A 14,150-nucleotide genomic window follows, 5' to 3' on the forward strand; every position below is an offset into this window, starting at 1 on the left:
TATATATATATAGGCCTGCACAAACTTGAATCTAAATTAGGTCAGAGCATAAAAGACCATGAGCATTCACAGTTGGACATCGTTAGCATGTAGAGTTGGAATGCATAGCACCTAACAGAACTGCATATGAAATAATGCCTCCAAGCTATAAAGCATGCAAACAAGTAACTGAGATGTTGGAGACATCACAATTTCAGTCACTGCTGTGACCTAATATTTTGTGCAGCTCTAACAAAAACATCATAATATTAATGATAATAATAAAGAATTTTAAGATGTGATCTACTTTCAGTAGTTTGAATAAAAATGGACAATGGTGGCTTTTTCGTGAATGCTCTCCTGCTTTAAACCCTTCCTTCTGCTTCCCACACAGCAGTCACCACACCTCAGAGTCCCACACAAAACCACACACAAAAAAGAAAGAAACTTGTTATATTATGACCTATTTATTAAGATAAAGATAATTATAAAATATTGTTCTATTCTTATTAGCCCTTGGCTAATAAGTTCTTTTGTTTAATTTAGAAAAAGATCAAAAGTAAATTTTAAAATATATACTTTATCTACTGATGCATCACTGAAAGCTAAGACTCATATTCCTATTTCATTAGCCACCCTCCCAAATTATGGCCAAGTTTTTTGAACTCCCTATTAATTTATGGAAAACTTATTTGGGTACAATTTTGTTTTGTCCAAAGAAGTTGTCTCACTGGACTCTGCTGGCTGGTTTGGGGTGCTATTCTTGCTTTGTCAAATAGCATAGTCAAAAACGGTCACGTGCTAAACATTTCAATTGAAACTATAAGTTGGACACAAAAAATAATAATAATAATAATATATATATATATATATTACAAAGTTTACCTTCCTTTGGTATCTACCACAGCTTGCAATTTCCACTTGGTGACTTCTGTGGTCTTAAAGCTCAACAAACCCTGCGAGGAGAAGATGAGCCAGTGTGGAAGCACTTAAAACAACAGGGAATATTTCTTGTAACATGCTCTGTCTCCATTTAGAGCCTCATGTGCAAGCAAGGAATGTCAACATCTATTTGGAGCTCCGTCATATTTAACTAAAACCACAGCTTGCTACATGGACGCTTTTTAGTCAAGAGGTATGATCTGAATTATTTGTAAACCCTCAACTGAACTGAGTTTGCTATGAGACCAGTGAGTGTGTTGCCTGATCGGCTAAGGATGAAAGAATGAGCTAAGTTAGATGGTTTCATATCTGAGATAGTTGATAGTCATTTGGGGCTGTTATTTAATTTATGTTAAGTAATGTTAAAATCCAAAATCGCTGTCTGGAAACAGATATTAAGATTAGGTCAGAGGCAGAAGACAATGGATGTTTTGAAGAGATAAAATCATCTAAGGCAGTGAATGCAGGAGTAGTAAGTAATGCACACATGTATATCATCAGCATAGCTGTTTATCTCAGATCCATGTCCTTATTTCCGGCTTCTGAAATAACTTTTTAAGGTTACATTGTATTACCCTATGTGCCATCAGCATGTAGGGTTAGATCTCAATAATTTAATCATCATCAAAATTAACGTTTATTTTAGTTAATCAGTAAAAAAAACTTTGTAATGAAGAGTTGAGAGGAAAGAAAGTGTGTGGTAGAAAAGGGCGCACAAATGAGGGACAGTCACATGCTTAAGGAGAATGTGCAGCAAAGTCAATTCAACAGTGTAGTTGAGATACACAAGTTAGGAACTGCAGCTGGAACCAAATGTTCAAGAGCCACTATATTCACAGACAAGTCCAGGAAATGTGCTAATTGTTTTAGACACACTTTCCAAAGCTTCCTATCTGGACTAAAGAGAAAAAGGACAGTACTGTTACCCAGTGGCAAAGTGTCTTCAGAAGAAAGTGAATTCTGATTGCATTTGATAATCCAGGTCCGACAGTGTTGAAAAAGAGAGGAGAGGCATAGAATCAGAGCTTTTTGGGGTCCAGTGCAAAGCCTCCATGAGCAGGGATTTATTTAAGTGCCAAGTGTTCTGCTGATTTTTGTCCACTGCGTTTTACCAAGCCCGGAAATCAGCAAGTCTACCAGAAAGTGTTAGGGCGCTTCCCTTTGCTGTCTAATTAGAATATTTAATGTAACAGTCTCATTTTTTGAATTAAATGATTAAAATAAAAAATTTGATGACGTTCTAATTTAATAAGATGTACCAATAGTCCCGGTAGTGAGTTCTAAATCTGCTCCAGACTCTTGTCCTAAAGGGATTTCCATAGTAAAACTCTGAAGAGAAGCACCAAAAGAGGCTTTCTAGATATCAAAACTATCTCAACTTTGACGCAGAGAAGCAGTGACTCCACTCTGAGCTTCCCCTCATTTTATCCTTGGGTCCACTTCAGAGGGAGATCATCCAACCATTTATCCAGGATATTCAGCTTTTTCAGTCACGATTCATGTAACGCAACCCTTAGATATAAAGGGTCAAATCATATACAAACCAGTAATTTGAGAGTTATGCTTTCCCTTCTATAACTTGTCAGCAAGTTGTCAAGATACTTGAAGTCCTTTGCTTGAGGCAGAGACTGATCCCAGACCTGGAGGGAGCAGTCCACCTCGTTCGGTTCAGAACCATGGCCTCTGAGTAGAGGGGCTGCTGCTAATCTTTTGGAAAGTGGTGAAAGTCATCAGGTCAAACTGTCTATTAGCACCAAGTTTGATTTCCGCCTTATTAGATCAGTCTTTATTGATTTAAAACAGCAAAAAAAAACAAAAAAAAAAACAGCAGCACTTAAACTCTGAAAAAAAAAAATTCAATAGTTAAATGATACATTTTGCTCACACTACGAAAACGAAGCCCTTTTCAAGCCTTTAAAATCTTCCAACTCAAGAATGCAGGAAGCACAGGAGCATATTGTTTTCACTGAGAGATAGAGTTTTTTTTTTATCTATGTATTTCTCATATTTTTCTCAAGGAGGGTTAAAATAAAAATGGGACTGATTTGAAGGTCTTGGTCGGCTGATGCCTCCCCTCCAGCTCACACTGGGCAAGATCAAGGACAGTTTGATTGACTCACTGGGCAAATATAATGACAAACACATTCACACCGACATTCAATTTAGATCTTTTGATTCCCCATGTTAGTTTCTCAACTAAAGGAAAAACAACAACAGCTGAAAAAAAAAAAAAAAAACTGCACCTTTTATATTATGTGAGAAAATTCAACTGTGGAATAATTAAATTAGCTTAAACTACTTCCAAAATAGAGCCGCACGTCTATGAAATTTAGCCAATAACTTAAGTTGAACCATTTGAAATTAGCAGATTTTGATATTTCAAAGTAAACTTCAGACCTTAGCTTCAAAAGTGACAAACGTTGGACAATGAGGACGAATCCGAACAAGCTCTGCTGCACTCTAAAGACCTTTGGATTCGAAACACCCTCACATGTGCGCCTTTATAGAATGTCTTGCCCTTGGATGATCATAAAGGTTCAGAGAATCTTTGATGAACACAAGTTGATTGAAATTATGCATCTGCCATACACACGCGCCCCACAGGACAGCCGCTCAAGGCTGCTGCAGCATGAATGCAACTCAAGACGTTTTGTTTAGAATAAACATCCGCTAATCATCTAATTCTTTTGCACTCTGTTTTTTTTAATCAAATCATTAGAGCCTGTTGATGAATTGCTTCAAAGTGAAATGTTCGAGTACAATGGCTGATACCTTGGTATTGAAATCTAATGTACAGGAACATGAATCAGAGCTGGAGCTTGTACCGGACGTGGCAGCTCTGCTATGTTTTGCAAGGTTTTACTATTGGATTGCGAAACTGAAGGGCTTTCAAACTGTTATGATCATTTCGTAAATGAGAATTTCAATACGACAGAATAAGTAACGTATACTAAAACAATAAGCCAGCAAGGCCTGACCAATAATTCCCTGACAAATAATATCTAGAAAAGGGAGGAAAGTAAATTATCAGAGCAATGAGTTTCAAATTATTTACACACAAGCTTCTTTTCAAATGTTTGAAAAGACACAGTTTCGTGTTCTTTACAGTATATTACTGATTCACAGAGGTTAAAAATACACACAAAGATAGCCTTAGTTTATAAGACTCTGCAGGGTTATTACTTTGCGATTAATTATCTAACATCCAAGAAAACTCTAGTCGAATATTACAAAAAAAGATCAACATTTCATCTAAATGTCACCTAACTTTGTAAGGAGAAAGTTGAGTGACAGAAAGAAGAGCTGAAATCTTATAACTAGATTCCGAGCCAAACATTTTCAACTTGTTGATTATATAATCTGGGGCTTATTTTAATGTGAAATAAAATGCCTGTTTGCAACTGTCTGCCTTTTTTCTAATCAAGAATGATTGACACAAAGCAGGAGTTGGATATTGTATGACGGGTGCATCTTGATGAATTATAACATAACTGTATATTTCTTGGATTCATTACACACAGAGTGATGTATCCCAAGCCTTTATTTCTGTTAGCCTTGATGAACTGCAAGGCTAACAGAATTCAGTTTCTCAGAAAGTTTGAATATTACACAAGACTAATAAAAATTATGTTAGCACAGAAACCATGAGTACTAAAAATGTGTTCATCTACTGTACAGTATATGCACTAAATATTTGATTGAGTCTCCTTTTGGATCAAATGCCGCAGCTGTGGAGTGTGGTGCATGGAGGAGGTCAGTCTTTGGCTCTGCTCTGGTGTTAAAGAATTACTGGTTGCCATAATAACCGCAGCTCCTCTGAATTGTTAAATCTGGGGAACGTTTTCTCTAATTTCCTGAGAAACAGATTTTTGGGTTTTTATAAGTCGTATGCCAAAATCAAAACAGGTCATAAAACCTTCATGAAAATTAATCAGATAAAAATGAAAATAAATTGCTTTAAATATATGACTCAATATACAATATATAAAGCCACATACACACACACGCACAAACACACACGTTCGCACGCACGCACGCACGCACGCACGCACGCACGCACGCACGCACGCACGCACGCACGCACGCACGCACGCACGCACGCACACACACGCACACGCACGCACACACACACACGCACACGCACGCACGCACACACCCACACCCACACACACACACATTGTACATAGGTTGTGAAGTCCAGAATGACTCTGAGAAACGCTGAAGTGTTCAGTTTTAATTATTGGAATAATATTACTGTCCGAATTAAATAAGAACAATACCGGAAGGTGTTAAGGTAAGGACAGATTTGTTTATACTGTCAAGATTCTTACAAATATGTCAGATCTTTAATATTTAAATAATAACTACATTAAAAACAACAGCAGAGAAACAACAACACAATAACAGTGCCATTATTCATTTAACAAAGGACGGAGCAACGAAGCAGCAGGTTAGAAACTAAGTACATCCCTATTTTTCAATAGGTTGCAGAATAACCTTCAGCTCTAAAAGCTATAATTTAACTTTTTTGACAAATGAAACTACTACTGTGTTGTCCCTGCATGTCAGTCATAGATACTGAAAATCCAATTGTTTGCATAATTCCCTTCTCTTCTCCTGATGTCATCTTCTATTCTACAGATTGTGTATCAGGAAATGGGCTTTTAGGATGAGAAGCTGTTTATTTAGATGCATGTCAACACATGACAAACAATGCTCTTTAAAAATTAATAGTTTTTTTTTTCTAGTTTAGGACTCAACCAGTTTTTGAACTCAATGGGTTCCTATCTCTTGAAATATTTTAGTGCATATTAATAGCCTTAAATAAAATTTCTGCTTCCAGTAAGTTGTTTATCTTATTGAGTGTGTTGGGTTTCGTTTTCTAAATTGATGCTCCTTTTACTTGATTTGTCTTACTTTTGAGGGAGTCCAGTCTCATGTACATTTTGAATCAAACCGGTGGGATGCATACAACGTTCACATCTAAATCTGCCAGGAGTTTGAAAACATTTGATTCTTTATCATTCTCTTGTATACTTAAGTTTGATTCTGGATTTTGACATGGCCTTTGCAAACCCCCTGATTATTCTCTTCTTCAGGCATCCTGTTGCTGAGTTACTGCTGTGTTTGGGGGGGATTCTCATGGCGAATGACCCAGTTTGGCCTGATTTTCAGCTGTCAAACAGGGAGACTCACATAAGACCCTGCAGTACCTCGGTGTACAGAAGAGTTCGGCTTGCTTAATGACTGCATGGCGTCCAGGTTGTGTGGCTGCAAAGCAAACACAAATTATCAGCCCCCGACCACTGTGCATGAAGGTTGTTGTGCGGTGTTTGTGGTGATTGGTTTTTTTTGTATGTGTTACAGCACAACTCAGCTGTGGTCAGTCCAAATGGTAATTTTGTTCAGATGTAGCTTTATATGTCATGGCTGTGCTTGCCATGCTGTTTTTCGTGACCAGAAGTTTTCTCTTGGTGACCCTCAAAAGAAGTCGTACCTGTTGAGATTTTTTTTACTCATATGTTTTAACTTTTACATATTATCTGACACTTTCAGGTTCTCTCTGATATAAACCCTTATGATGTTTAGTCTTTCATTAATTGTTTATGTTCGATTTAAATTTTTCTTGCTAATTAAAATTGATCTCACAAACTAACCAGATTGATGGGCAGTTAACAATAGGATTCCTACTGATGTCTTACCTGTCTGACATTGTGTTAACACACAGCTGAAGCTTCTCCTGCCTCACAGCTGATAGCCTTCAGTACTTCAATGTATAAGTCATGATAAAATAAATCTTGTGTAACCCATGCTACTAAACAATGAGCTTCTTATTTAATAGCAGCCTTTTAAGAATATGTAATGAGACTTTCAATCCAGTATTGGCGGTAGTTTCCACTGGTGCTTAAAAATATGTTTTTCCATATTTTAGCACATTCCAGTTTCCAAGAACTATAACATAGGAAGACATGCGAACAGTACTGATAAAGGCTTCTTGAGGCCTTCCTGTTGTAAGCAGTCAATCAGGAGCAGAGACCACGTCCCACCATGTGTGTCAGATTGCAGTTAAATATACTAGAGTATATTTAACTGCAATCTAGTATGTTAAATATACAAAGGTATATTTAACATTTTGTATTAACAATTTATGTGGTTAGCATAACAAAAGAAATGATGTCTTTGCACTCCATTCGATCTTCCTATTAGAGTTTTGCTCTGTCTTTCTCTCTCTCTTAGCTTCAAACATGACATAAATGTCCCTTTTTACATAGCCTTCATATTTCCGGACTTCCTCTGATATCATTTTTAACATCCCACTGAAACGGAAAGCAAGAAAAAAAAATCAGTGTTCTTCTCTCAGTCACAGGAACCACAATGAAGCATGTTGCTGTCACCTATATTTTGCACTCAATGATCAGAGTAAGACGGCATTTTGTATTTTCTGAACCTCCGGTTACCTGCTGCTTTCTAGAGGTATTAGTAGAATCATGTCTAGCAAATAGTACTATCAGGAAGATTTCCTATCTATGTTTCTCGGTTTCTTACAGCCATGTAGGTGGTTGGACAGGTTTAAATGTAACAATAAAGGCGGACTTCTGCAGGCGTTTTCTGCTGATGTGCATTTCACCCTGATATACATATATTCTGTATTAGAGTTGGAAAAACAGTCTAAACTATCCTTCATTCTAATTCCTCACCATCTCATTGCCATTCACTTTCTTGGTCCTCCTGGACACATGTAGCTTCCTTCATAAAGCTCGCTGACATGCTCAGACAACCGCCTGACGAACGCTTTCAGCATGAACCTTCACGGGTTCTTCTCTCTCCCAGGAGGCCGGGATGGACAGTTTTGTGAGGCGGTCGGGGTGGGGAGGGGGAGGGGTGTGTGCTTGATGTTGCACTGTTACAGGGAGTGAACATCTCACAAATAAATATATTCATGAAAAACATAATGATGGGAAGTCGCACTAAGAAAAGTTTTTTTTTTTTTTTTGACAAGTTTTGGGTCCGTGGTGCTCCTTTCCGGCACGGACAAACACCGACTCTTAACACTCAACTCTGCACAGAAACCACTGGCTGTCTGAGTTCAGCTCTGTCAAGTCACCAAGCCTTCCCATGGCGAGCTTCTCTGATGCCTTCAGATCCTGCTGAGTGTGTTTTTTTTATTTATATATAACCAAGCTGTGCTTGCCTCCCAAGTTTCCTTTCTTCTTTGCCAAATGCGGCCCAATGGAGCAGAAATTCAGAATCCAAATCAGGTGAAGATTGTTTTTCCAGAGAAGCATAACGCTAACTTGCGGGGAGCATAATGAGATCTCACCTCTTCTTCTTTTTCCTCCTTTGTGTGTCATAGACACATCTTTTGTGTTTCAATTTTTTGTGTGTGTGGCAGCTTAAATCAGACTTATGCTGTGTGCTCAGCCTGTTTGCTTTTGTGACTCACTGTAGTTTCGTGAGCGGCTTCAGAATAAAACAGAAAGCCTGAGAATGGTTGCAGCAGCAGCTGCTAAGGAAGAAATTAGCTGTTGGAGACGCTCTCCTAAAATAATATGTCAGGAGATTTGTTTTGTTGAGATGTTTTTTTTTTTCTTTTCCTGCCTTCAGCTGTAGTGTTGTTTTCTCTGTGTTCTATCTATGAAACTCTCTCCCAGTTAATTGCATTTGTTAGCATTCTTTTTTTTTTTTTTTTTTTGGCCATTGCTTAGTTTACATCTCATTTCGGGCTTCAGAACATTTTCACATAACAGTCGCCACCTGCAATTCTCATAGAAATGAGCTACACCATCTGGCCTATGTAGGAAAACCTCACATTTAAAACTATAAGTTTGCTTCAGTCATTCATGCTCTCGATTTCGGATATATAGTGATGCATTATTGGCAAACCTCAAACACAGTTGGTGAGCCTAATAGGACATATGGGTGGGAAAAAAAAATCCATCCGTGGCATATTTATCCCATCTGCTGTTTCACTTCATCAGAGGAATTGCACTTTATTAAGTAGTCCAAGAAGCTTTTGGTTTGTCAACATACGACTAATCTTTCACCATCTCCCTCAGTACTTCCACATTACAGATCGAGTGCTGAAGATTTAAAAGGATTTTGGGGGAAAAAAAGCACAAAAAAAAACACAGAGCTCGTGGCCCAGCGGGTACAGCTTTCTGCTTGGATTAAAAGTGCCAGACCAATAGCTGTCTAATAATTGCGTGGATTGATCAGAGCCCTTCCCTGTTCACTCGGAGGCTTTTCAAGCTCAGCGGGCCGCTGTGTCCAAGCGGCCAAACTGGCTCGGGCTTTCAATTACGGTGAGAGAGTCAACGACGCGAGGGCATAAGCCTAAAGAAGATGGAAGTCGTTTCAGAGGTTCTATCAACCAAGCTTCTACTTGGACACGGTGCTCATGTCTCAGCATGAGGTGCCTAATAAATGCAGACACTTGCTGCTCAGCTTGAAAGCCAAAGCTGTAACACAAAGTGTCTGAAGTGAGCCCACTGAAAGTACAGCTAAGTTGTTCACACATCGGTAGAATTACACCACAAGTCACACTCCAGTTGAACTTTATTACTGAAACTGCTTCCTTTCTCTGCTGTGATTAACTCCCTCATCTGTGAATATTCAAGCTTTATGAGGGCGTAGGCAGTTTACATTGTGCAAAGCGATATTGTGATGCTTCTTTTATAATTCATGTTTGCCGTGACCTGACGCACGCAGTAGAGCCAACCGCTCCGACTTCAAACAAGCCAACTTTAGCACAACAGCTGGCCTACGAGGAAATGTTGCCTTTGTTAATGAACTGATATAAATTGATGTGACAGACAAAAGCCTCTGCACATTTTAGGTCCTGCTCAGGTGGTATTGAAGTGCGGCGGCAGCGTGCTGCTGTGCCACTGGGTCCGGTGGCTGCTGGGAGATTTCACAGGGCAACACAGAGTGGAACTGAAGTAGACGGTTCTGCTGTTGTGAAAGCTGTTAAGTGATTCTGTTTATTGTGGTAATTTCATCCGGGGCTATTCCACTTACATTGGGGATTTCAACTCACTTGATTGTATTTTTTTGTTGTTGTTGTTTTAATTTGTAGAGGTGGATCTTCTGTTCTACTGCTATCGTCTGTTTCACCTCATTATTTTGGTGTTCCTTTAGTCGCAATAGTAATATTGAGTGTGAGAAATCTTAATGTTTTTGAAACGCATACCGTGTCTTGTAAAAATGTTCACACCTCAAGCGTCTGTGTATTTTATTTGATTTCTATGAGGACAGATCCACACAAGGTGTTTGAAAAATGTTGAAAGTGAAATATGTTTTTTTTATATTTGAGGGTTCATGAACACATTCATTAAACCCAGTTTAATTAATAAAATAAAAATCTTGACATAGATATCAAGATTTTAATTTATACTCTGACTTCGATATAGATGTCCACGAAGGCTTCAGTGGTTTGTTTGCAAACATCAGTGACGAAACAACATCAAGGAACCCAGAGGACAAAGTTGTGGAGTCGTTTAAAGCAGGGTTAGGGTAATAAGCAGTGATAAGCAAGCTCTCTTCAGTCCATCACTCAAAGAAGGAAATACCATTCGAACCTACCAAAACATTGGCGTCCTCTGACAAGCAAGGAAAAGCAGCCAAGAGAGGCTCATGATAACCGTTGAGACATTTTAGAAATCTCCAGCTCAGGTGGGAGTGGCTGTCAACGAGAGAGCTATTAGCTGTGCACTCTTCAAATGTAGCTTGTACAGGAAGGTGGCTGAAGGCCATTGTTGGGGGAAAAAAATGCCATAAGAAGATCTCTTACAAATGAGGCTTTTTGCTTTATGAAAAATGCTCCTGTAGAAAAAAAAGAAAAGAAAATAGCTATAAAAGTGGTCAAAATAACACTCAGAGGCACTCTATAGAGAAAGTAGAACATATTTAAAATATGTTTAAGTTACATGGAAATTCAATTTGGCACTTTTGGTTAACATTGTTCCTATTGGAATTGCTGTATAATATAAATGCATTTTAAACATTTTCCCTTTATTCACATTGGGCTTGTAGTATGTTTTGGCCACTTGGGTTTTTCCCATTTTCTCTCTCATCTTCATTAACATGCATAAGATGTCAGTACATCTGTTGCATCAACACAGGTCCTGCTTGATTATAGTAAGGATCCTGCAGGCATTTCAAGTTTCTTAATGTCAGAAAAGGGGCATAACAAGACCCATGAAAGACAATGCCCTGGTCAATGATGCCAAAATGCACCTTTTTGCTATAGATATGAGTGTGCTATACATTAAAACACAGTGTTGGCAGCATCATGCTTCAGCTGGGACAGGGAAGCTTGTCTGAGTTGATGGAAAGATGATTACAGGTAAATGCAGGCCAATTGTGAAAGAAAATGTACAAGACTACAAAATACTCAAGACTACAGAGCACAAGCACAATTAAATTGTTTGCCTCACATTTGATCTATGTGAATTCATGCTTAAGAATAATTCTGTGAAAATACAGACCTACATTCACTTGAGAACATACCAACATACCATGGGGTAAAAGTGAAGGTATACTCTCGATCTGAGCTGGATGCTGTCTATTTTGCAAAGACGAAATGGGTAAATATTTTAGTATGTAGAAATGAAATAAGGTCATATTTTTCTTTTTTTTTACATTTAAAACCATAAATCTTTCCTTCACTTCACAATCATGCCGTTATTCATGTTGGTATGCCATATGACATCCTTTCAAAATACGCTCAGATTTGTATTTGTAATCTAAGAGAGCATGAAACGGTTCATTAGCTCAACACATTCAGTTGATGTTGACAGATACAGCTTCCTAAAATTATTTTAATACCAATCTTTTTTTTTCCACCGCACTGTTGCATTTGCGAGCTTGGATTCATCAAAGCTACGTCAATTTTTTTTATTACCATTATTATTGATATTCCAATCACTAACTCCTGCAACAATTGCTATTATGGAATCATCCATCTGTTTAATTGCTGTTGCTAAATGTGATGACAGTCTTATTGATGAGGCAACTTAATTCCAACAGCTGATGAGGCTGGATCAGCGGGCCGCTGAGAGTGGGAATGCATTTCAGTGAGTGCTCTCGTGTCAATTGTTTCTTTCTTCAGCAAAAAGAGTTTGCTTTGCGTTGTCTGGGCACCTATATCCCGTTTAACAGCTTCATTTCACACCAGTAATCCTCTCACTCTAAGCCCTGAAAGTCACCCATTAGGCCTCCATTTGTTTAGACGTAATGATCAAATTTATCCCCGTCCATTTAGCTGCAAGGGTTGAGATTTACAAAGGATTAGAGCGGAGAAATCAATTCGCTTTCTCTTGGATGTCTGGTAATCCAGTTTGGAGACATGTTTGTGCTGTTGTAGTCTAATGAGTGCGGCAGTACATGACACCTTTGTTGGAATTCAAAGGGAGAGGTTGGCGAAAATATGTAGGAAACAGAGTGTGCCTCTCTGCTACCAGGTCTTTTTTCTAATCATTAAAAGAAGATCCTTCATCTGGTGATTTCAAATAACAATCTAATGGTTTGCAGGTCATGCTGAGCTTCAAACAGCTGACGCCTGACAACTACTAAGTGAATATTGTATTGTTGTATTGATGTATTAACTACAGCCATGAAACGCCGCTCCTAAGAAAGAAGGCTTCTCCAGTCAGTAACAAGGTTTTATGTATCCCACTGCAGCTGTTTGATTATTCCCAAGTAAACGTCTGTGATTAATTCCAGTACAGAAGAAGGGAAAGGTACGCATTTTGTTCTACTTTTCCAACTCGTCCAAGTTGTTTTGTTGTAAATGACTCTGTCAGTGATGGTATGACCTTTGGAAGGTGTACAACTAGTTTACTGGTAGATCATAAATCTCTGCAGCCCATTCTGGACATCGGGACCAAAGTTGTACCAAGCTGTGCAGATAATTGCAAAAAAAAAAAAAAAAAAAGGAACTCCTTAAATCCTTAAAAGGTCTGTTCTCACCTTTTATAAAAGGTGAGAACACACTTGGACTAACTTCCAGTTGTAAATGTTAATAATATCATATTTGGGCATCCTATGTAATATTTACTATGCATGAATAAGGTAAGACATGTCATGATGGGAATCGCAAGCTGTGCAGGGATCCATGAATAATAAGAAAAATTGAAGACTGGGGGGAATAAATAATAAATGAATGTCAATATTTCTAATGACTGTGTGTTTGCAAGAAGATTACAGAAAAGAGGAAAAAAATGAATTAAACATTACTATTTAAGTAGAAAATCTTTGGGAAGGTGTGGTTTTTGACTCAAGAAACCAAATACAAGTATCTATTTTAGATTGTTTACCAAGCGAGAAACAGAAAAAAATGTTTTAAGAATAAAGAATATATATGCAAATATTATTTGCATATATTTCTCTCCAGAGTCAAAATGAGGTAATTGAGATTCAATTTTAAGATATTTGGCTTTCACTTAAGTGTTTTTAAATATATCCATAGTCAAGTTGTATTCTCGTGTGCAGGGCCAGACAGAGGTATAATAAGACTTGTTTCAGCTGCAGGACAGAGGAGGGAAAATCAGCTGCAGGACAGAGAAGGGACCAAACCCTTGCTTACATGATGGACCACTTTTTTTTTACATCAGTGTCACCCCATACAGTCATAACGGTTGATAATTAGGAAGTAGATCTGCAAGATACACAGAAGGGCTTCCCCTGAAGAGCAGTATGATGCCCAGGCTTTATGGTTGCAAACACGGGCAGGATATCATTCTGGCAATTAATTTGTATAAATAACAGCACAAGTTTCTTTCCTCTCCCACTGCCTGTTGTGTGTTTGTACTCTTAAAAAAATGGCTTTTTTTGAGGAAGAACTTATAGAGATAAACACAAAAGTTAAGCTTCCTCTGGTGTTTCTTTGATTTAATTCTGATGAAGAAAAATGTATCTTTAAAGTAGTAAACAAGGCTTTAAAGACCAGTAGTTGCATGAAAAAAAATGCTTGCTTTGATTAAAATGTTAATGTTTTCTTAAGAAATTACCCCCAACATTGTTGTGAAGTAATAGTTTACAAAAATAAATCTTGAACTCTGTTGCTTATTATGAAAGCTGTTGAACACCTATAGCAGCATGTTCTGCTTGTAAGTTCCTCTGACTTGAGTTTATTCTCAGTATCAGGGTCGGAGTGGGATTTATTTTCCCGGAGCTTCTTGCCTCAGAGTGGCCCACTTAAGTTTGCAGTGACTTAAAAAAAACAAAAT

General features: G+C 38.0%; 1 protein-coding gene across 1 annotated transcript in view; it reads left to right on the forward strand.

Moving 5' to 3' along the window:
• Positions 1–14,150, forward strand: part of LOC103476778 (VPS10 domain-containing receptor SorCS1-like) — a 62,088-nt gene that overhangs the window by 1,676 nt on the left and 46,262 nt on the right. The window lies entirely within an intron of this gene.

This window comes from Poecilia reticulata, linkage group LG15 (genome assembly GCF_000633615.1).
Source record: "Poecilia reticulata strain Guanapo linkage group LG15, Guppy_female_1.0+MT, whole genome shotgun sequence".
NCBI classification, from domain to species: Eukaryota; Metazoa; Chordata; class Actinopteri; order Cyprinodontiformes; family Poeciliidae; genus Poecilia; species Poecilia reticulata.